This window comes from Pteronotus mesoamericanus, unplaced genomic scaffold, assembly GCF_021234165.1.
Source record: "Pteronotus mesoamericanus isolate MK-2021 breed Mesoamerican mustached bat unplaced genomic scaffold, CSHL_Meso_final contig_94, whole genome shotgun sequence".
Lineage (NCBI taxonomy): Eukaryota > Metazoa > Chordata > Mammalia > Chiroptera > Mormoopidae > Pteronotus > Pteronotus mesoamericanus.
This window is the reverse complement of record NW_026555285.1, coordinates 8416130-8441525: the sequence shown is the minus strand read 5'-3', so window position 1 is coordinate 8441525 and position 25396 is coordinate 8416130. Positions and strand designations below refer to the sequence as shown.

General features: G+C 39.5%; 1 protein-coding gene across 3 annotated transcripts in view; it reads left to right on the top strand.

Moving 5' to 3' along the window:
• Positions 1-21558: 21558 nt before the first annotated feature.
• AKAP11 (A-kinase anchoring protein 11) overlaps positions 21559-25396 on the top strand; it is a 55773-nt gene continuing 51935 nt past the window's right edge. For 2 of the 3 annotated variants that reach the window (XM_054586383.1, XM_054586379.1), the window contains exon 1: positions 21559-21647. The gene's annotated coding sequence lies outside the window, so the exon portion shown is untranslated. Of the gene's footprint in view, positions 21648-23008; positions 23081-25396 lie in introns of all 3 variants that reach the window. The other variant, XM_054586380.1, reaches the window with a different exon arrangement.

The following is a 25396-nucleotide window of genomic DNA, read 5'->3' as shown; positions in this document are numbered from 1 at the left end:
CTATTTTTTTTGTCAGTTTATTTTGTTCATTAGATTCCATATGTAAGTGAGTTTATGTGGTATTTGTCTTCCTATGACTGGCTAATTTTACTAAACATAGTAATCTCCAGGTCCATCCATACTGTCACAAAAGGTAAGATTTCCTTGTTTTCTTAAATTCAGGGTTATTGATGTATAATTTATAAACAGGAACATATCTTTTTTAGTATAGTTCTATGAATTTTGACAAATGTATACAGTTATATACTCAGCACTACAATTAGAGTATAGACTATTTCATCTACAAAAAATTTTGTAGGCCTTTTTAGTAATCAATCACTCTCCCCTCCCCTACAGAACTCCATAGCTCCTGGTGGTCATTGATGTATGTTCTATCTCTATGTTTTTGTCTTTTCCAAATGTCATTTCAATTGAATCATATATGTAGAGCTTTTGAGTCTGGCTTCTTTCACTTAGCATAAAAATATTTGAGATCATTTCATTGCTTATATCAGTTGTTTTTTCATTTTTACTGCTGAGTAGTGTTCCACTATGTGGATATATCAGTTTTTTGTTGCTGTTATTGTTGTTTATTTATTCATCAGTTGAGGAACATTCATATGTTCCCCGTTTGTAGTGATTATGACTACATCCACTATATCTCAACTTGTGGTCGAGATGGAGGCATAAGTAAACACAGCTTGCCTCTTCAGAAAAGACAGCAAAAATTACAGCTAAACTACAATACAACTATAACCCAGATTCATCAGAAAACTGAGCTGTATTGAAGTCAAACAACCAAGACATTAAAGCTTTAAGTCACATTCATTCAGATGGGTAGGAGGGGCAGGTACGCAGAACAGGTGGTACCACAGCACCATGTGGTAGATAAAAATCAGGAGGGATATCTTGTGAGCAATGGAACCCAGCCCCAAACCAGACCACCCGGCCCAGGGTTCCAGTGCCAGGAAGATAAGTCCCCATAACTTCTGGCTGTAAATACTAGAGGGGGTTGGGGCGGTGGAAGAAGCTGTGGAATTCTCAAGCATCTCCTCTTAAAGGGTCCACAGCAGACTTAGGACTTACACAGACCCATTCCCTCTGAGCTCTAGCACTGGGGCAGCAGTTTGAAGGGCACCAATGGCATATGGGGAGAAACTGATGTGTCTAGCATCATGATAAATGCTGGAGGACAGTTCTCTCTGGACAAAACTCCAGAGGCCAGGCAGCAGCCATTGTCCCTTTTCTGAGTCCTCCCCAGCACAAACCACAGAGGGTAGCACCATATCTGAGACCCATCAACCTGGTTCACACGGGTTGCCCTGCCCAGGGGATTACCTAAGGATTTGCCCCATCCAATTTATGGTACTCTTTTCTACAATAAGCCATGCCACTAAGACAGGGAGTCAAAGCAGTTCTAGCTAATAGAAACAAATACAGAGAAGCTGCCAAAAAGAATAGACAAATAAATATGGCCCAAATGAAATAACAGAACAAAACAAAACAAAGAACTAAACAAAATAGAGATAAGCAACCTATCAGATGCAGAGTTCAAAACACTGGTTATTAGGATGCTCAAGGAACTCACCGGGTACTTCAACAGCATAAAAAGGACCCAAGGAAAAATAAAGGTTACATTAAGTGAAATAAAAATTTAAAGAGAATCAACAGTGGAGTAGATAAAGCAGAGAATCAAATCAATGACTTGGAACACAAGGAAGAAAAAAGTTCAATCAGAACAACAAAGGCAAAAAAGAACCCTCCAAATAACAAATGAGGATAGGGTAAGGAGCCCCTGGGACAACTTCAAATACACCAACATTCAAATCATAGGGATCCAGAAAGAGAAGAGAAAAAGCAAGAAGTTTAAAATTTATTTGAAAAAATGAAGAAAGAAAATTTCCCTAATTTGGTGAAGGAAATAGACATACACATCTAGGAAGCACAGAGAGTCCCACACAAGATGAATGCAAAGAAGACCATGCCAAGATGCATCATAATTAAAATGCCAAAGGTTAAATATAAAGAGAGAATCTTAAAATCAACAAGAGAAAGGCAGGGAGTTACCTACATGGGAGTTCCCCATAAGACTGTCAGCTGATTTCTCAAATGAAACCTTACAGGCCAGAAGGGACTCACAAGCATTCAGAAGTGATGAAAAGCAAGGACCTACAACCTAAGTTAACTATCCAGCAAAGCTATCATTTAGGATGAAAGAGCAGATAAAGTGCTTCCCATACAAGTAAAAGTAAAGGAGTTCATCATCATCATCATCAGCCATTAATTATAGGAAATGTTAGAAAGGACTTATTTAAGAAAAAGAAGAAGATAAAAACTTTGAACAATAAAATGGCAATACATACTTGTGAACAATTGAATCTAAAAACCAAACTAAGCAAACAAACAGAACAGAAACACAATCATAGATATGGAGATCATTTGGAGGGTTATCAGTTAGGAAGGGGCAGTGGGAGAATGGGGGAAAATGTGCAAGGATTAAGAAGTAGAAATTGGTAGGTAGAGAATAGACCAGGGGATGTTAAGAACAGTAAAAGAAATGGAGTAGCCAAAAAACTTGTACGCATGACCCATGGGCATGAACTAAGAGGGGGGATTGCCTGAGGGAATGTGGGGTACTAGGTGGAGGGGGGCAAAGGGGAAAAAATTGGGACAACTGTAAGAGCACAATCAATAAAATATTTTGAAAAAAGAATACATCCACTCTAAAAATTTGTATACAGGATATTATATTAACATGCATTTGCCTTTCTTTCAGGTAAACATTATGAGCCTTCTAGGTTATATGAGAGATAATATGTTTAACTTTATAAGAAACTCTATACTGTTTTCCAAAGTGCTGTGCCATTTTTATTACCACCATCGATGGGTGAGTATTTGATCCCATGGCTTTCACTCTTGCCATAATTTGTATTGTCAGTTTTTAAGGCAGTTCTAAAAAGTAAGTTCTAGCAAGTCAGGTTATTTCATTGTGGTTTTATTTTACATTTCCTTAATAACTAATGTTATTGAGCATTGTTTTGTGTTTCTCTGTCATCTGTATACATTTATACCAATCAATTTTTAAAAACCAAAAAATCATTAGAAAAGTGGGCAAACTGTCTGAACAGGTAATTTCTGTAAAAGGAATTCAGAATAGTCAATGCCCATCTGAAATATGTTCAATAATACTGTAGCTAGAGAAATGCAGGGAAATGAGATATCACTTTATTTTTTTTAATCCTCACCCAAGGACATGCTTATTGATTTTTAAAGAGAGGGGAAGGGAGAGAGAGAGAAAGGGAGAGAAACATTGATATAAGAGAGAAACATGAGTTGGTTGCCTCTTGCATGTGCCTCCACTGAGGACCAAACCAACAACTCCAGGCATGTGCCTTGACAAGGCCTATGCTCTGTCACTGGCCAGTGCAAGATACTACTTTAGAGTCCTCTGACTAGCAAAACTGTGAGATAAAACAGTTTTAAATAAGGATGAAAGAGAATGGGAATTCCTACACACTACAGGTAGGAGTGTAAATCGGTACTATTGCTGACATATTTGGTAACACCTAATAAGTTGAAGATGCATCTGGTCTATGGCACATAAATTCCATTGCCAGGATACACATATGGGCACAAAATAGACGGATAAAATGATGTTTATTGCAAAAATGTATTAATGAAAAATAGAGACATTTAATAGTCAAATAAACTCATTTATTAATACAATTGAACAAATTAAATCAACATGTATCAATCAGTATGTTGGATTTTTAAAAGCTGAATGAAAGAATAAGAATAAGCAGGTTCCCAAATATATATATATTATATGATAACATATGTGTGAAAATTTTAAACACTAAAGATAGTATAAATTGTTTATGTAGTTATACACATATAGTAAAAGTATAAAAACATTCATGGCAATAATATTTATCAGTTTCAGGATGATGGTTTCCTAGGGAGAGAAAAGGGGTAAAAGATCGTGAGAATGAGGCTTTAGCTCTTCCTGGAATATTTTACCTGTAAAAAAAAAGAAGATCTGTTATATTATTTTTAGTTTATTTTAAATGCTTCATAATTTAAAACTATATCTAATCCCCACCTTCTACCTCCACCTTTTCCCAGTCAAGCTCTAGGATTTATCCTTATTTCAAATTTCGCTAAGGTGCACAAAATATCTTAGTGTTGACTCTAATCTTATGTCCCCAATCGAATAGCTCGATTTCCTGATTCATAAGACGTGATTCCTCTCTTTCCTTGAGGCTGAGGTCCTTGGTGACTAAGGAGTTGACTGAGAACTGGAAGCTTCCCTTGTTTTGGCCATGCCTTTTCCCCAACTGGTGTGCCACTCCTGCACCCATACGGATAGAGGCCATTTCATTTGTTGATATACTTTCTTAGTGCCTGCCAGCTGTCAGTCTGGATTTCTGAGTATGTCTTAAGCCTAGATTCCCTGATGTTGTATTTTGTCTGCTTTTTGGATCACCTCTTATGATTGGTGTTAGATCCTTTGACACCTGCTGCTCTCATGAACTATCTTTGGGACATGGAACTGAACTCCAGACTGAATTTCCACCTAGCTCTGTTGCCTAAAACCTGTCCCCATCTAGTGAATGAGTGTAATAGATAGCTCCCGCTACGAGTGATGAAAATTTACAGCTCTCAACACTTGCTAAACTTTCCGACTTCCTTCCTAACCTGTGTCAGACTGATCAGATTAAACACTTTTGATATCCAGGCTCTCAAAATAGAAACCCATTTATTAGAACACAGCTGTCTCTCTTTACCTTCCCTCACTCCTCAGACCTAGAGATAAAGTACTTGGAAATAGAACCCTCTGTCTAAGAGATAACTGGGGCATCATGATTCCTCATGGACACAAAGGCATGCTCCCAACCTACTTGCTTTTTGAAATGCAACTCCATTAGCAACCTTTTTGCCTTAGATCTCCTGAACAGGTCTGCATTTAAACAGCATGGCCCTTCTGCTATTTGAAGATTTCTCTTTGGCTCAATACTAGGTTGGCTTGCTGGTTCTTTCTGAGACCCCTCTGTTTTTCAGCCTTTTAGAAACAAGAGCTTATGCTTGATTTAATCTCTTTAGCAACTGGACCACACTCAACCTGAAGCCCTGTTACATTCAAGGCTACTGAGTCTGATCCCAGACTACTTCTGTTTTGTCCCCATTCCTCAGGCCAACACTTAGGGGAAACAAAAGATAAGACAATTAAAAGTTATAGAGGAGTAGAGATGTGTTTGTTGTTCAATTGATGTCTATTGCCTAATTCTATAACAGACATTTGGGGATCAATGAACAACAACACACTGTCCCTGCCTGTTTTTAAGTGGCACAACAGTCAAATAAGTTGTATACAAATAAAGAATATAGGTGAAACAGGACCAAAGCAGAGCCAGAGGCTACGCGGAGGTTTTCCGTCACATGTCTTTTTAGGAATTCTTGGGGTGGCAAGGACGTCACATCCTTGAGGGTAAGAAGTGATGCCTCCCTTCTCCAAGTGACTACAGAGTTTTCTAGGGACAAGGAGACAGGAGGAATCCCAGCGTTATGGGTCTCTATATCATCCCTGTAGGGTAATGGCCAAGGACCAAAAATTATCAGCAGAGATGAGGTGGCAAACTCAGCGTTGGCCTCCTGCTTGTATCCATTTGTTGAAGTACTGGATTTTTATACAGTAGAACCAAGAATCTGGTATGACATGAACTTCATATTCCTAAATATACTTTATTACTATGAAGGATAGGAGTTGGATTGGGTAGGATAAGAAGCTAATGAATTCAAGAGCGTGTAGGGGGTGTAGTTGTAAGTGACCAATATGAGGATGGCCTTAATGCTAAGGAGGTGAGAAGGGTGCTATGCGGCATTGTGAAAGGTTGTAGGGAGAGAAGTTACCAAAATGCTATTGAGACAAGTAACATGTCGGTGGGGTTGTTTCTGAGTACCCCTGCTGACATATTATTGGAATATCACTTTGACTTCCTTAAGAAAGTCTGTCAGTGATGCTTTGTGAATTTGATTTTCTCAACATGTTTTACACCTACAAACACTGACAAAATGAATGGAGTCCATGAGGCATCTTTGTTAGAAATGGTAGTTTATGCACATTTTGGTATCTTGGGGTAAGATACTTGGGGTAGATGACATTTAAATAAACAAGTGAGATGGAAGGAAGGAGAAATGACCAATTGTTTATGTTGGTAGTGCAAAGAATGGAGATATAGTTTTAGGGTTTGATTGGTTATTTCTGTGTGGTTCTCAGTCTAGGGTGGTAACCTGGGACAGGTCCATTTTGACCTGACAGGTAAAAAAAAGGGGGGGGGGGTTTGTCTAAAGCAGGATATAAATAAGATATCATTATGATTCACATTCCAAACTGAGATACTTTTGAGAAAGGACAGAGGTGCTAACAACAGGCAAAACTGTGATTGTACCGGGATTGTACATGATTGTACTAGGCAAAGACAGGATGTAAAGTCACCCTGACTATAAATACAGGGGGTTCCTGAGACCAGACCAATCTTGCTGATGCTTTTGTGGAGGTAAAAGATGACAACATGAGTATCCCAGTGGCTCCTGGCATGGGTGGAAGTGAGCATTTGTCGGAACAGCCATGAAGTTGGTGTTGTATTACTGAGAGGCAGAGAGCTTAGTGAGGAAATCCTTTGTGAAGGTGGTCCAGGGAAACTGAAATGCCTGGCAAGGGGTACTGAAAGCCTCTGGCTTCTCCCAGCAGGTGTCGAAAGCCTCTGGCTTCTCCCAGCAGGTGTCCGTTCTTGCGTATATCTTGTACATTATTACATTCCATTGCTTTCACCTTTTGACTGGCAGTTTTCTGAAGTCATGAGTCAAAGAGAGTAGAACCTTAAGTTAGCCAAAGTGAACAAATAAAAAGAGGGTACAATTCATGACAATCTTTTATGCCATGCAGATGATTTGAGAGAGGCTTCTTTCTGAGGGCAGACAGGGGATTTTCTTGGTCTCTTCATATATTATCGCCACTCCAGGATGAAGAGCAAGAGGTCCCTTACAGGCTGGAACAGGATGGAACGTTGTGGTGTCACAAAATCCTGTCTGCAGGGGAGGCAGTGAATCAGATCATTAAAAACAATGGGAGGAGAGCTTTGCCATGTCCTGGCAGAAAGGACTGGTCTACAGGCCTGTATCGTATCTAAGAATCAAGTGTTATTTCTGCAGAAAAAGCTGTTTATAAAATGGCACTGTCCAGTCATATTTTAATGAGGGGATGCTGTTGCAGAAAGTAGTGTTGATCTTACAGGTAGAGAATATGTGGAAATGCATGCGCTTCAATAGATGTTGGTGTGGAAAGCTGGTAATGATCAGGAACTGAATAAAATAATGTACATTTGAGCAGACTTCAATTGAAGACTTTAGTTCCTCCCAGAACTTAGTTGAGAATTCTTAGAATTACACTAAGAATAAAGTCAGTAGGATATGTCCATGATAATTTTTTTAAATTATAAAAAATGCAGATTAATATTAAAGTTTGAAGGACACTTGGTTTGACACTAAAGCCCAAGCAGAATCTTTGAAAATGTTGATTTCTCTTTCCCATAAAAGAATGGCATTTACTCAAGCCATACACAGAAATTACTGTGGTGTTTTTATCAGACGTCATTTTACTGAACACCTTGTTTTCCTCAGGAGTTTATTTGGTGATTTGAGAATAGCTGCTGACCATCTGAAAAGGAGAAGGACCATTACAGGCCATTAAACTGTTAACCAGGAGCTCTGTAGGAATCCTGTTACACTCATTATACTCTGTGTACAGGCATGATGTTTCAAGATAACAAGATCTTTGTAAGAATCTTACCACAGCAACTGATAAGAATAGCAACCTGAATAATCAAATATGAGATAAAAACACAGTTTTAAAAAGGAAGAATTCTTAAATCAATTTATAGATAAGTACAGAGTATGAAAAGAAATTAGGGCCTTATAAATTTGGGCTCTACATAGGGTATTTTAAAAAGAAATTGCACATGTGCCAAGAAAGTTGACACCCACTGTTTATAAAGATAACCTGTTCCATTTTAAGATAATGGTAATTTTCGCCCTTATATTTGAAACCAAATCCACTCCCTTCCCTCTGAAATAAGAGGTGTCTAAGACTTTCAACCTCAGCTTATTATATCACTGTGAGTCTTCCCTTCTCCAGGTGAAATACCAACAGGATAAATTTTACATATGACATATTTCCTAGTCCCTTCACATCTGGTAATATCGTACTTGGTTAATGCAGGTGTGGACTAACTAGCTAAGAGTGGGGCCACCACAATTCTTTTTTTTCTGAGCATCATACTAACATTCATGTGGCCTTACACTGCATTTGCCACATTTTGGGAGCCACATCCTTCAGAGGAAGAAGACTGCTCTGACCATGATGTGATGTAGGCAAGTAAACAAAAAACCAGAGATGCTAGTCTGCTCTAGAGTTGGTGAGGGTTGGCTGTGAGTTTTCCTTGTTTGTCCTTCAGAATGTTGCCTGATTTCACAAGTTCCTTTGTGAGGAAGGGAAGCAAATCTGTTCAAGGATGACCTCAGGAAATCCAAAACAAATAAGGATCAAAACTAGTATGAGGCTAGATTAGATATTGCTAGCATTATTTAATGGCTTAAAAACCTAAATTGGAGACTTCCAGGCAATATGGTAAATGGGGTGCTTGCCTCTTCCCATAACTGCTTCAAAACTACAACCAAACTATGGAACACCATCATTTAGAACCACCTGAAATCTGGCTGAATGGAAGTCTTACAACTAAGGAATTTTTTTTAAATTTTATTTTAATTTATTTTTTCAAATACATTTGTCTCTGCCTCCCCCCGACCACTTTCCCTTGCCCACTCCCTCCTCCCCTCCCTCAGCTCTTCCCCTTTGGTTTTGTCCATAAGTCCTTGCTATATGTTCCTTGACTTTCCCCTTCCCTTCCTTTTCCCCGCCCCCCTCCCTCCTTCCCTCTTGTCTCTGTTGATTTCTTTTCCTTTCAGTGTTGCTGGTCTTATTTTCCTTGCATCTTTGTATTGTTGGTTAGGTTCCACTTATAGGTGAGATCATATGGTATTTGTCTTTTCGCCCCCTGGCTTATTTCGCTTAGCATAATGCTCTCCAGTTCCATCCATGCTGTTGTGAAGTTTAGTAGTTCTTTTTTTCTTTCTGCTGCGTGTATTCCATTGTGTATATGTACCTTGATTTTATGATCCAGTCATCTACTGATGGGCATTTAGGTTGCTTCCAACACTTGGCTATTGTAAATTGTGCTGCTATGAACACTGGGGTGCATAGGTTCTTTTGTATTGGCGTTTTGGTGTTCTTAGGGTATAGTCCCAGCAGGGGAATCACTGGATCCAAAGGCAGTTCCACTTTCAGCTTTTTGAGAAAACTCCACACTGCTTTCCACAGTGGCTGCACCAGTTTGCATTCCCACCAACAGTGGACTAGGGTTCCCTTTTCTCCACAGCCTCGCCAGCACCTGTTGTTTGTGGATCTGTTTATGATGGCCATTCTGACTGGTGTGAGGTGGTACCTCATGGTGGTTTTGATCTGCATTTCTCTGATGGCTAGTGATGCTGAGCATCCTTTCAAATGTCTCTGGGCCCTCTGTATCTCCTCCTTGGAAAAGCGTCTGCCCAGGTCCTTTGCCCATTTTTTGATTGGATCATTTGTCTTGGAGTGGAGTCGAGTGAGTTCTTTATATATCTTGGAGATCAAACCTCTATCTGATGTATCATTAACGAATATATTTTCCCATAGGGTTGGCTCCCTTTTCATTTGGCTGATGTTTTCTTTCGCCGTGCAGAAGCTTCTTATTTTGATGAGGTCCCACTTGTTTATTCTTTCCTTTATGTCCCTTGCTTTAGGAGACATATCAGTGAAAAAATTGCTGCGTGGGATATGTGAGAGTTTCCTGCCAATGTTCTCCTCTAGGACTTTGATGGTGTTGCGACTTATGTTTAAGTCTTTTATCCATTTCGAGTTTATTTTTGTGTATGGTGTCAGCTGATGATCCAATTTCAATTTTTTGCATGTAGCCGTCCAGCTCTCCCAACACCATTTGTTGAAGAGGCTATTATTACTCCATTTTATGCTTCTGCCCCCTTTGTCAAATATTAGATGCCCATAGACCTGGGCTTATTTCTGGGCTTTCTATTCTGTTCCACTGGTCTATGGGTCTGTTCTTGTGCCAGTACCAGATTGTTTTGAGTATAGTGGCTTTGTAGTAGAGGTTGATGTCCGGTATTGTGATCCCTCCTACTTTGTGTTTCTTTCTCAAAATTGCTGTAGCTATTCAGGGTCGTTTATGGTTCCATATAAATTTTTGAAATGTCTGTCCTATTTCTGTGAAATACGTCATTGGTATCTTAACAGGGATTGCGTTGAATCTATAAATTGCTTTGGGTAGTATGGACATTTTGATGATATTAATTCCTCCAATCCATGAGCACGGTATATGCTTCCATTTATTTGTGTCTTCCTTAATTTCTTTTTTCAATGTTGCATAGTTTTCTGCATACAGGTCTTTTACGTCTTTGCTTAAATTTATGCCTAGGTACTTTATTTTTCTTCTTGCTATATTGAATGGTATTTTTTTCCTGATTTCTTCTTCTTCTATTGCATTGCTGGTGTACAAAAATGCCTTTGATTTCTGAATGCTGACTTTGTATCTTGCTGTTTTGCCAAATTCACTTATTAGGTTGAGGAGTTTTTTGGTAGAGTCTACAGGGTTCTCTATGTACACTATTATGTCATCTGCAAACAATGATAGCTTTACTTCCTCCTTTCCCATTTGGATGCCTTTTATCTCTTTCTCTTGTCTGACCGCTGTGGCTAGGACTTCCAATACGATGTTGAAAAGAAGCGGTGAGAGCGGACATCCTTGTCGTGTTCCCGATCTTAGTGGGAAAGCTTTCAGTTTTTGCCTGTTGAGTATGATATTGGCTGTAGGTTTTTCATATATGGCCTTTATTACATTGAGGAATGCCCCATTTATTCCCATTTTGCTGAGTGTTTTGATCATAAATGGGTGCTGTACTTTATCGAATGCTTTTTCTGCATCTATCGAGATGATCATGTGGTTTTTGTCTTTTCTTTTATTTATGTGATGTATCACGTTTACTGATTTGTGTATATTGAACCATCCCTGCATCCCTGGGATGAATCCCATTTGATCGTGGTGGATAATCTTTAAGGAATTTTTTTAAAAAGCTGCATCAAGACAGGTAAGGGACACAGAACAGGCTTATCTCACACCCATGTGGCAGATAAAAATCAGGAGGAATATTTCAGCTGTGGAGGTACTGAAGAGCCAGGGGTCCCAGCCCCACAACAGGCCCCCTTAGCTTAGGATTCCAGAGCCAGGAAGAGAAGTCCCTATAACTTCTGGCTGTAGAAACCAGCAGGGCTTGAGGCTGAGGAAGACGGAGGAATTCTGGAGTCCCAGGCAGTTCCTCTTAAAGGGCCTGTGCACAGACTTACATAGAACCTCTTGCTCTGAGCTCCAGTGCTAGAGCAGCAGCTTGAAAGGCACCAGGAACATATGGGGAGGAACTGAATTGCTAGGCATCAGGGCAAGAATTAGGATGGGGAGCAACTTTCTCCTAGACAGGTGGGCTCTGTGAGCCTCCATCAACCTGGCTTACACTGTTTGTCCCACTGTGGTGATTCCTGAGGCCCTGCCCTGCCCAACTTGCAGGTTCCACGTTTTTTCCATACAAATGGCCTGTCTTGGCTCATGCTTCAAATATTCTGAAAATATGACAAACACGCAGCACCTGGTCTCAGTGAGCCCTTGTACTTCTCACTAAATGGCCTCAGACCTGGCACTAGCAACAGCTGGCCTTGGTTCACAGCTTGGCATCATGTGGGCAACCTCCAAGCCCATCATAAGTAGCAGCCATCTGTAGATCACTTTGTAGCTCATGCTAGGTGGCCCTGGACAGAGCATAGGCAGTGGCTGACCTTGGTCTGTGCTTTCTGGGAGGACCCATCATCGGTGCAGCTTCAGACAATGTCAAAGCATCACCACCCAACCATCTCCACAAGCAACACACTCAAAGGGTGTGACTCAGCGGGCATCAGAGTCCAGCTGAAGTAAGTCCTGCTCTGTGGGGTGGTCACCTTCACAGCTGATCCTCCACGGTGGTCAGAGGCCAGTGGTTGGTGGTTGCAGCCAGTCCTTGCAGCTCATTGGCCTAGGGATGAATCTCTCCCATTGACATGCACATGGGGGGTGCATCTGGAATGCCCAGCCTGGGTCATTGGAAAGGATTTGCCACTGGACCCTACAGAACACCTGCTATATTAGGCCATTCTACGAAGCCTGGGAGACACAGCACCTCTATCTAACACATTGAAACAAACATAGTGAGCCTTCCCAAATGAGACAAAGAAACATGTCTCAAATGAAAGAACAGAACAAAACTCCAGAAAAAAACTAAACAAAATGGAGACAAGCAATATATTGGATGCATAGCTGAAAACACTGGTTATAAGAATGCTCAATGAACTTAGTGAGAACTTCAGTGGCTTAAAAAAGAACCAGTCAGAAATTAAGGGTACACTAACTGAAACAAAGAATAATTTACAGGGAATCAACAGTAGAGTAGATGAAGCTGGAAATCAAATCAGCGATTTGGAATATAAGGAAGCAAAAAACGCCTGATCAGAACAGCAAAAAGAAAAAGGAATCCAAAACAATGAGGATAGTGTAAGGAGCCTCTGGGATGACTTCAGGCATACCAACATTCACATCATGGGTGTGTCAGAAGGAAAACGGAGAGATGAAAAAATTGAAAACCTATTTGAAAAAAAATGACAGAAAACTTCCCTAACTTGGTGAATGAAATAGACATACAAGTCCAGGAAACGTGGAGAGTCCCAAACAAGATGTACCCAAAGAGGCCTACACCAAGACATGTAATAATTAAAATGCAAAAGATTAAAGGCAAAGAGAGAATCTTAAAAGTAGCAAGTGAAAAGCAGATAGTTTCATACAAAGTGGCTCTCATAACACTGTTAGGTATTAACAGAAACTTTGCAGGCCCAAAGGGATTGGCAAGAAATATTCAAAGTGATGAAAAGAAGGGACCTACAGCCAAGAGTACACAGTAAAACTATCATTTAGAATTTAAGGACAGATAAAGAGCTTCCCAGACAAGAAAAAGCTAAAGGAGTACCAAACCAATATTATATGAAATGTTAAAGGGTTTTCTTTAAGATGAAAAATATGAACAAGAAAATAACAATAAATATTATCTATCAACAACTGATTCTAAAAAATAAAAGAAAGAAAAACAAACAAGCAGAACAGAAACAGAATCACAGATACAGAGAACATTTTGAAGGGTGTTAGATGGAAGTGGGGGGTGAAAATGGTGAAGGGATTAAGTACAAATTGATTGTTACAGAATAGTCATGGGGATGTAAAGTACAGCATAAGAAATATAGTCAATAATATTGTGATAACTATGTAAGTGTCAGATGGGTATGAGATTTATTGGGAGAATCACTTAGTAAGCTATGTGACATCTAATGACTGGGGTGTACACCTGAAACTAATATAATAATGTATGTCAATTGTAATTCAAAAATAAAAATGAGCCCTGGCTGGTGTGGCTTAGCGGATTGAGTGATGACTTGCAAACCAAAGGGTCACCAGTTTGATTCCCAGTCAGGGCACATGCCTGAGTTGTGGGCCAGGTACCCTGTAGGGGGCACGCAGGAGACAACCAAACACTGATGTTTCTCTCCCACCCTTTCTCCCTCCCTTCTTCTCTGTCTAAAAATAAATAAATAAAATCTTTAAAAAAATTAAAAAAGTGATTTTTAAATGGAAAAAGAAAGACACAGTGTGGATAAGAAAACAAGACCCATACATATACTGCCTAGAAGAGACCCACTTCAGATGAAAAGACATATGCAAATTGGAAGTAAAGGGATGAGAAAAGTTATCTCATGAAAATTGGGGGTGGGGGAGCAGGGAAAGCTTGGATATACCAGAGAAAACAGACTTTAAACCAAAAACTATATAACAAAAGATAAAGAAAGACCTAGCAATTTCACTTCTGGATACTTATCCAAAGAAACTTAATTCAGAGGCATAAGTATCCATACTTTTTTTGCAGCATTTTTACAATAGCCAAGACATGGAAGCAACCTAAGTGTCCATCAAAAGATGAATGGATAAAGCAAAAGTGGTACATGTACACAATGGAATATTACTCAGTCATGAAGAATGAAATTTTGCTATCTGCAATCACCTGAATGGACCTAGAGTGTATTATGCTAAGTGAAGTAAGTCACACAGAGAAAGACAATTGCCGTATGATTTCATTTACACGTGGAATCTAAAAAAAGTAAATGAACAAATAAAACAGAAACAAACTCATAGATGCAGAGAACATTTTGATGGTCACCAAATGGAAGAGGGTTTGCAGGGATGTGTGAAAAAGATGAAAGGATTAAGAAGTAAAAATTGGCTGTTACAAAATAGTCACGGGGATGTAAAGTATAGCATATAGAATATAGTCAATAATATTGTGTTAACTATTAATGGTATCAGATGGTTACTAGATTTATTAGGGTGATCATTTTTAAGTTAATTATATAAATGTCTAATCACCATGTTATACACGTGAAACTAATATAATATTGTATATGAACTATAATTGAATAATAAATTATTTAAAAAATAAAAAACCCCAAATAGAACAGGGATTTTCTAAGGCCTAAGTAGTCAAAGCAGCTTAAAAGTTCTGCTACTTTTCAACCTAGATTTTTATCACAATTTTTAATGCTTCCTGGACCAGAAGTAGGCATGCAATTATTCACACTTTGCATGGATGATTATTAACTACTTTGAAAGATATAATCATTTAAGGATATTTCTGTTGAATTTCATGTGAGTTAACTAATTAATAAGATTCTCTTATCTGCATGTTAAATTAACATTTTATTTGAACAGCAAAGCAGCCAAGCACCAAGGAATGATAGACTCAGGAACAACTTGTGCTAGGATCTGTTTTATCTTGTCATAAGGTTATGACAATATTCAAAAGACTTCCCTTGCCCTTTAGATACCTAATCCAGGGGAAGTTATCTAATATCTTTTTTAAAGTAGCAAGCATGTATGCTATTGGCTTACATGAAGAGGAAGCCTGTTTCACCTTTGGCAAGAGACAGTTTTGAAAAGTTGCGATGAACATTTTTTTTGGAAATTAAAGTAATTTTCCATTTGCTTATACTAAATGCTTTTGAAATGCTTGATTACATGGGTGCTTCTTTGAATTAGAAATGTTTGTTACATAAGCTTTTTACAAAACTGTGATTTCTTTTTTATAATTAACTCTATACCAACCATTTAAAATGAGAAGGGCAATCATATTTTAAAAACCCTCTTATGTAGTAATTACATTTAAGCATGATTATTTGTTTTTGAATTTCAGAAATTTATATATTATATTTTGTTAAAAGATAGTACACCTGTATTTCACGTATTGGCAGTTCAGTCAGTAATTAAATATGATGATTTAAATCAGAAGAATAATTATATTTGAGTGTGATATATAATAGCACTCAAATTTATTTTGCTAATTCTAGAGGTCTTTAATTTAGAATGGCACTTCTGAACTGTCATTTGTAGTAATAATCAGTCATGATTTTAGAAGTCATTGAGCACTTAATGAACACCTACTATATATAAAAACATTAATAGGTATCATGTTATAAGAACAGTTAAGGTGTGTTTCTGTCCTTCAAGAGATTCACTACAAAACAGGTAAGTGTATAAGTTATAAACCATGTAAAAGACTGTGGTGCAATATACATGCTTTTAAAACAAAGGCATGAATGAGATACTTACTCTTTTAGGTTTAAAAAAGATTTTTACATGTTTAAATGGCTGATGAAATTGTAATGTCCATATATTTCCACACTCAGAATATTTTACATTGGCTTATTAAGTATCATTACAGTAAATAATGCAGGTGGTCTCCTCCATGATCTTGTGTTTTCCAGTGTTTTCTACATTAACGAGTGTGTATTAAATCATCATCATAAAGAAAACAAAACCCCCAAACTGGGCAATGTGGAAAAGGACTCGACATCCTTCTTTCATAAGTGAACTGCCAGCTGTGGCCATCAGTCAGTCAGGAAACAGGAATTCAGCAGGTGGGCCAAAGGGAGACTCAAGTTTTCAAACAGGAAGCGACCTGGAATCTGCCCCTGGCTGTCAGAGGTTGCTAGTGTGAAGCTCCTGGGGAAAGATGATGCCTGCCTTTGTAGTGAGAAGGTCATTAGAAGGATTAAGCTGAGAGGCTAGCTTTATGCAGTATGCCTACTGAAAGGCAGAACCAGACGGAAAGAGCTAATTTTAGTCTGAACTATGATTTAGTCCTCCATGTGATCTAGAACAAATCATTCAGCCTTGCTGGGTCATAATTCTTTCATGTACATATAACTCAAATGTCTTGGCTCTATTAGACTATGTAAACAAATAAAAGTAACACGAAATAGCAAAATTACTCTGGAGACACCATCAACTTCATTGCTAGAAATTAGCCCACGAAAAATGTCCCCTGGAGACATGTGAGGCTCTCCTAGTCACAATTTTAGGTACACTCAGACACAGCCTGTATTTTCTGACTTGTCACACTCCTGACTTGGCTCTTTAGCACACTGCTGGCCTTCCCTTCTCCACACCCCGCTCTGTAGGAAGCATGGCCAGAGGCCACTTGTGTCCCCTACTATACCATTTCAGCTTCCATTAATTCACCTTTCCATAGCACAGATTGGGCTTCTAACATTTATTAAGACTTTACTGAAGATTCCTAGGGTTAAAAATGATTAAAGAAACAATTTAGGTGATACAAATAAACTTTATTGAAAACTTTATGAAGCAGACAGTCTCCATTTGGAGAGCTGCAACAATGAGCTGGAAGTCAGGAGGCTTCTATAGAATAAAGACAAAGGAAGAAAAAAATTAAAAGTATCTGATTGGCTGGGGCCATGTAGTTAACCTTGTCTGGGGTGGAAAGGAACAAGAAAGTAAGTACAGAGTCCAAATAATAAGAGCCCAGAGATGGTTTGGTGTTTGAGAATTGGCTGACTGGATATACTACATTTCTGGTCTAGCAAAGCATTTACAGGGACACAAAAGTTATCTAAGTTTTGATTTGTTGACATGCCACCCCCGGGAGGAGTGGCTCTATCTTGGGTCTAGAAATTTATTTCAATACAAACAAAGGAGGGAAAAGTAGAACAGAGGAAGACCCTTTCTTCCCTCCCTCCCTTCTTCCCTTCTTCCCTTCCCTTCCTCCAGTGAATAGTTATTGAATAAGTAATAATACCTACTAAGTGCCAGGCTGGTGGAAGTAAAAACAGATGTGGTTCCTGCTCATGGATCCTACAGTCTAGTAGAAGCAACAGACATTAACTAAATATGTAATCACTCAAATAAAAATCACTATAAGTTGACAAATGCTTTGAAGAAAACGTAGAGTCATAGATGAGGAACTTAGTCTGGGGAGTTAGGACAAGAGTTCTCAAGGAAGAGTGGAGCTGAGTGCTGAAGGATTAAATGGGCCTTCAGAGGCTAAAGAGGATGGACAGAGAAAGTATATTCGATACTGAAGGAACAGTTTGTGGGAAGGCTCTGAACCAGGGAGGGTCTGGCTCTATTTTGAGGAACTGAACGGATAACTGCCTGAGAGGGAGAATGATATGAGAGCGGAGGAGAAAGTTAGGTAGATAGATTCTGGGCAGAAGCATGAGAAGCTATTGAAGGGTTTTAAATAGGGGAGTGGCATGGTCAGATGTGTATTGCCTGAGTAGAAATGCCAGCCCTCTAGATTTCGGGGAATAGAGGGATAGTTCAAACAGCAGGCAAAAAAAAAAAAAAAAAAAAAAGAAAGAAAGAAAGAAAGGAAAAAAAGGAAAAAAAAAAGAAAAAAAGAAAAAAAATGAAAAAGCAAGCTAGGAGTAAAGCAATTGTATCACAAAAAGAAATATGGGCTTTGTAAACTGGACACATTTTATTTTAAAAGTATTAAAAAATAAGCAACATCCCTACAAAACTGTATACAAATGTTCAAAGCAGCATTATTCATCATAGACAAAATGTGGAAATAACCTAAATGTCTATTAACTGATAAATTGATAAATAAAACATGATTTATCCATACAATGGAATTATTTGGCAATAAAAAGAAATGAAATACTAATATATGCTACAACATGGATGACCCTTGAAAACATTATACTAAGTGAATGAAGTGAAACATGAACAACCACATATTCCATAATTCTATTTATATGGAATGTCCAGGATAGGCAGATTTAGAGAGACATAAAATAGATTAGTGAGTGATTGCTTAGGGCTGGAGATGAGGTAGGGGATTGACTGCTAATGGGTATGGAGTTTTTTTTAGGGAGGACATAATTATCCTAAAATTAGATTTTGGTGATTATTGCACAACTTTAGGAATACATAAAGTAAGTAAGTAAATTGTACACTTTAAGTGGGTGAGTTGTATGATATCTGATTATATCACAAAAAAGAAAATGATTTTAAAAAGAATCAGGAACTAGGGATATCTGTAGAAATGGATCTCAGTCCTAACTTTCTTCTCATTTCATATTCATTGCACTCCAAATAATTGACCACAATGATCTTTTTGCTAGGGTGAGTTGGAAGGACTATGACTCTATTAACACATATTAGAATGGTAAAGATAAGCCCATTGTTTATCTAAATTAACAGTACCAAGCAGCTGTTTCAGTTAATCATTATGCCTGCAAAAGTCCCAGGAAAGTGCTCGATTCTTTCAGCATTTTAAAATAATGGTCTTAATTTGTTAAAATAATACCTTTTCTCCTTTTAGGACTTTCCTTTTAAAAAGTAACCCTATACCCTTGGCTGGTGTGGCTCAGTGGATTGAGCGCCAGCCTCTGGACTGAAAGCTCACTGGTTCTCGGTCAGGGCACATATACGCCTGGGTTGTGGGTCAGGCCACTGATAGATGTTTTTCTCCCTCTCTTCCTGTCTCTCTAAAAATGAATAAAATCTTTTTTAAAAAAGTAAGCCTATAAGGTTTCTTAAAATCTTATTTTCATTAAAATTGTTAGATTAAGAGATTGCCTTTTAAACATTTATTTTCTATTTTTAAAATCCTGATTAGGAATATGTGAATCATTTATTAAATATATCATAGGTTCAAAATGGGTATAGAGAAAGGGAGTATGAGGTTGAGCAAGTGGTAATGCTTTTGCTTTCACATTCTGAGAAGGCTAAGGTTTTTTTAGGGAAGCATCCCTGGTACATGTATTAATCATTTTCATAGTTCCTCAGCTCATGTGTGTGTGTGTCCAAGTTAATTTGACTTGTGCTGTTGACTCTGTTAGTTTTCATAAAAATTCATTTCATTTCCCTTTCCAGCTTTTGTCTTACTGTTGTGTGTATGCTGAAGTGTAATTCAGGCTTAACCACTTGGGTGTTGTCTGGTTAAGTTGGGCCTTGTTTTATGTATGAGGAAGCTGAGGCTCAAGGATGATAAGGTACCTTGATTTGGTTGTCTCACCAGTTACTGAAAGGTTTTCCAGTTGGAACTCAACTCTCCTGATTTCTATGTTAGTAAAACATGCTCATTTTCCAAGTTCTAACCTCTATCTTTTCAAGTCTTATACTTGGGAATAAATGTCTTCATTGAACATCACTTTCTGTTGTTTTTTCTTAGAATTGATTTTAAGAATAGAAGAGGTGGTTATCCGTGTGGTATATAAATGGAGGAAGAAAAAACTGAAGGTGACTTCTCTTTTGGGCCATTTGTTTTCTCAAGTAACAAGAACGACAAAAACCCCATTTATTTTTCCTATTGTAATTAAATAACAGTAAATGTGTCCAGATGTTTTTTAACAAAAGGCAGCAAATAGCACTAGGACTCTGATCTATTGGATTTTAGATAAGAAATGCCAGGGTCATTGAAAAGTCTTTCAGGATTGTCTCTCACATAGACTACAAGTCTCTTATCTCTTTGTTTCCTTTGTGGCCTTTTTAAGATCCATTCTGTGCAAGGAAAAAACATTTTTTGTCTTTTTAAAAAGTAAACCATAGGTATCTCTCCCCTAATTAAAACTCCTCAATTCTTTCCACTGCACTTAGAATAAGTTCCCAATTCTTTCCTTGGCTTTCAGAGGCTATAGGATCTGGCCCATGGTTGTTTACTTCTCCAAGTTTATTTCTTCTTACTTTCTCCTTTTTTCCTCCTCAAACCTAATTTAGGGCCTTTGAATTAGTGTCTTTGCCTGGAACGCTCTTTCCTGATAATGCTATACAAATCACCATTCCAGTGTCTCCTCCTCAAAACGGCCGTGTAGCCACCCAGTCAAAATCACCATCACATCATTCATGGATCTTTATTTTCTTTGTATAGAGCTTAATGCCAAAAGGTATTTTTTTCTTTCTTTTCCCTCCCTCCTTTCCTCTCCTATAAGCTCCCTGGACCCTAGACTTATTTGTCTTCATCGCTCTTCAATCGACAACCTGGAGTAATGACTAACATATGCAGGAACTCAACAAATATTTGTGGATGAAATGAACATATGACTGCACCCTTTCTTCCCTGCCCGTCTCCCTGACAGGGCAGAACTTAAAACGAGGATACTCTTTAAAATGTTTTTAATCTATCACATATTTCCACCCTTGAGGAGCAGATGCCATGGAGGAGACTGCAATTTGACTTCCGATTGTAAGTGGAAATAATCACACACTACTAGCTTTTAATCTAGGGCTTGCTCTCTCGGTGACCAATGCTTTTACTTCCCAGTTCCGATGCCGCGTAAAAATGTCGGGGTGAGCACTAGGGCCCGGAGATTCCTAGTGGAGGTTCGGATAGGGCGGTAGTAGTGGTGCGCTCTGAGTGGTCCTCCCTAGCGATGCTACGAAGGGGCGGAGACACCCCGAAAGGATGAGCCCTACTCGAGCGCTCAGGTCTGGTGGGGATGCTTTGGGAAAGGCCCCGGGAATCGGAAGAGAGCAAAGCTTGCTTGTGGTGAAGGAGTCCATCTGACCCCACGCGGTAAGACTAAGAGGTCGAAGGAAAGGAGGCAGGGCCTGAAACCAAACCTGCAGAGCAAGACAAGGCTTGGGTACTTTTGCCAGAGGAAAGGGTTAAATGGTTTCCGAGGTAACAGATCAGGAAGCACGCAAGACGTTCGCCGCAGGTTCGTAGGTCAGCCTCGAGTTTAAAGCTCCCACGGCTGTGCCGGTTCTCGCCAATGGAGAGGTCGCCTCCACGTCATGTGACGGGAGGACCCACTCCGCGTGCTGCCGCGGAGCACGTGGGAAGGTTTTTCATTTTCTTTGCTTTTCAGTAAACCCACCCACTTTTACGCGGGCTTGGTCACGGGGCTCTTCTCGCGAGAGTGGGTGGGTGGTGTGGGGACTAGGTAGTGTTGGGGGCTGCAGCTGCGGCGGCAGCAGCGGCGGAAGCCGGGGTGGGCGGGGGCGGGCCGCGGGGCGGGGAGGGCGGGGAGGGCCGGGGGCCAGTGCGGGTGGGGCGCCCGCCTACTCTGCAGCTCGCGCTGCTGGTCGTTGCGGGCTGGTGATATGCCTAAGAGCTGTGGAGGCTGCGGTCCCCAGGTGAGCCGAGTGCGGATCTGCTCGCGGCGTAAGCTGCCGGTGGCGGAGGGTTGTGCGGCCGCGATGGATGGAGCGGCCCAGTTCCGGCGCCCCAGCCCTCCGCTTTCCCGCAGTCCTTGCTCTGACTTCGGTGTTTCGCAGAGCTGCGCCTTCACTTGCGGTGGGAGGAGAACGGGAGGAGCGGGGCAGAGGGAGGAAGTCCTGGGCCAGGGGGCGGGGGCGTACCGGGGCTCGAGCCGAGTCCTCCAGGGGGCCGGAGTGAAGCGGCGGAACTGCAGTCCTTTTGAATGACAAGTTCAGTTGAGCCCCGTTACCTGGGTGGGTGGTGAGGCGAGTTCCTAGTTTGCGTTCGTGGTGCGTGGCCAACGGAGTGTGCAGGAGGGAGAGGACGTTGCACTTTGTCCCGGAACAGCAGCATCCCTCACTGTCAGAACCGTTGAGCGCTGGAACAAGGCGCAACCCAAATCTGACAGAAACGCAAGGCGTCAAGCAGCTCCCCAGAGTGTTGAAATCTGTATTTTCTCTCAGATTTTCTCTAAGGCTGTTAGTGGCTTAAATGCTGGCCGTCCAATTTCCGAATGGATTTAGTATACCGTCTGTTATTCCAGGCACCTAAGCTGCTTTATAAAAAAAGAAATGTGGCCAGAGTATAAAAAACGTTGGTAAAATGACTAGGGGAATAGGATCTAAGCTACCACCGTGGTATGATTTGGTAACAATTCTTTTCTTCTACTTACCCTGTCCTTTAAAGCCTTATTAAGCTGAAGGCGATTTAGCTTAAGATGTTGACGAAATTTCAGGGTGAGAAATACTGCTGAGACATCTAATGGCCTTAGTGCAAACACGAGTTAAAAATTCTGGTTCTCTTCTCAGCTTTATAATTATTCAGTCCCTTGCAAAACATCTAAGCTCTCCTTAGCTTCTTCCCACCTTGTTAGGGATGTTATAGTGGTTGATACTGATTTTGCTATGTGTGGAAATACTCAGAAAATAAAGGCTTCTCAGTAATGCAAAGATGATTTTAATGTCTTGTTTACCATTTAGAGGGAATGGAAGCTCAGTTCCCAGTATGATTAGTGACATTTAAAATAGAGCAATTTAATAAATCTTTTAAACACAGTCACTTTTTTCAAGTAGCACCCTGGTTTTCATACTTTGTGTTCTTTTTCTAGCAGCACTGATGCAAGGGTTGACAGTGAATTTCACTGTTAATTGTAGCTGTAACAGAGCAGTTTATAAGGGATTAAAGAATGTAGGGTCGTCAGAACAAATGGGATCCCAAGCTGAATTGGTAATTTTGTGATAACTGTGTGTACCTACGTAACTGCATTATTGATAAGGGCTAGTGTGATATGTCCCAGTTGTCGAGGATATGGAACTTGCCAGAGACCCCGAACCACAGTGACAAATTCTCCAGCTTCTGAGCTCCTGGGGTAAGTCTAGAAGCTGAAGTCCTTTCCCTTGAGAGGCTAGAAGGAGGATAGTACATTTAATGTGTATATGTGTACATATTATATATATTTTAATTTTAGGAACTTATTGTCTGGGAAAGGAAATCAAACCAAATCAGATGATATATTAGTGCTCCTTTTTGGGGAGGTTTTCACCTAAAAATAGTCAGTGGAGTTCTGTTTATACTTGGAGAAAATGTGAAAAACTTAGGAAACTCTTTTTTGAGAATGGGAAAAAGACTCATCAATATTAAAAGAGTTCCTCCCATTCTATATTGGCAAACTGATTTTCAGAAAAAGAAAAATAGATTTTTATTTTATTTTATTTCTTTTCCTGGTCTCTATAAACTTTTAGCAAGGGTTTTAGGCTTTTAGAATGTAAGTATTAGTTATTTTGTCTTGCCCTTGAAAAGCAGTTGAAGTAACTTTGGGTAGGATAATTAAGTAAGCTGAATATGCTCTTTTTCTGTCAAGTCACCTTACTTTTAGTAATAAAATCAACCACTCCAATGGCTCAAGGGGTGGGGGCAGGTCAGGAGAAGATAACAGGTGGGCCTGGGCTTGAGTTAAGGCTGTATAACCTAGTGAAGTGGGTAAAGGAAAGAAAAATTTTTAAAAACAGACCAAACAGATCCGTATGTGCTCTTCTTCCCTTTGTATAAATTTCAATTTATTTAAAAATATTTACTAGAAGTTAAGGCATTTGAAATACAGGATGAGCAAAAGTAGGTTTATAGTTGTTTGTATGGAAAATAATACAGTAATAATACAAGAGTAAACTGTTTTGCATACTTAAAATTGTAAACCTACTTCTGTCTCATCCTCTACATACATTAGAAACTTGGAATGATAAAAGGAGAGAAGTTAACATGTGAAGAAGTAAGAAATGATTTAGTGGCCTGAAACAGAGAGGATTTTTCCTTGAGTGAAAATGAGGTCTATTATGAAGAGTTTGGACTTTGGAATCTGGCACATCTGGTAATATTGCTGAGCCTCTTTTTCCTTAAGCTGAAAAGAGAGTTAAAGTACCTAAAAAGTTATTGTGAAGCACATAAGTAGCTGCTTTCTCAGTGTTTTTTTCTTTGACCTCTTTTAAAAAAGGGCTTGAGGATTATTTGGCTGCAAGGAACAAAAACCCATTTGAATTGACTTACTTAAAAAAGGCACTTATCAGACAGTAGGAGGACTGCCTTTGAAGTTACTGCATGAAGTCCACGCCAGCTCAGTGTCTTGGGAATGTGAAAGTCTTCAGGGGGTTAGCCTTCTAGTTTTTCTCTGGAAACATGTGGTCTTAATGTCTCTGCTGCTCAGTTCTCGGCTACCCTGTACTCTGTCATATCTATTCCAGTTTTTTCTTTTTTTCCTTCGGATGTCCCTCTCTTTAAGATCTTGGTTTCAGCTTCCCCATAACTTTGATTTGCATGAAACTTTGATTTGTCATGGTGCCAAACCAGCCTCACTTTGATACTGCATTTCTCAACACATACTTTTATATCTTAATTCTGAATTTCTGAAGAGAGAATCTGGTTGATTAAATACCCACTTGCAGTTCAGTTAGCTGGGGGTGAGGCAAGATGGGACTGGGAAAATGGCTGGAGAGGAGGCTTCCGTGTGTCTCACAGCTGGTACTGTTTTAGACTGGGTACTGAAGTTCTTTAAAAAAAGGGTGTAGGCAGGAAGGAAATGAAGGGTATCTTTGGGATATTTAACATATTGCAGTTTTAAGTGTTTCCCTTAGTACTGCATTGAACTTGCTCTCAGCCATGTTCTCTCTCGGGAGGGATTCTCCTAGGTGTGTGAGTTAGGATAATATGTAACCGTTTTGTGCATTTTCCTTGCGTGTAAAATGGGTATGATAACAGCAGCTTCTGTAGTGAGAAATATGAATTCCGTTTTATAGCATTTAAACAATGCCTGGCTGGCACTGTGTAAGGATATAGATATTGTTACTGAGTGCATACTCTGGCAGATGCTGTGGTAGGGGCTTCTACAGCATTCAGAGATGAAAGGATGTCATTTCCGCCCTTGGGAGTTTAGAATTCCAGCGATGACCACTCTATATTGAAAACTGTACCTTGACTTTAATGAAAGGAAGTTCTTATAAATCCACCTCGCCTATTTTTCAGACTGCTTCTTATCTGTGATTCTTTGTTTACCTGTCCAGAAACCTTTATTATGGTTGTCCACTTAGATTCTCTCTGGTACTCTCTTTTTTCCCAGTTTCTGGGATCAGTTTTCAAGCTCTGTATCTACAGGCAATTCCTTAAATAACATCTCTAGTTCTGACCACTCTAACAA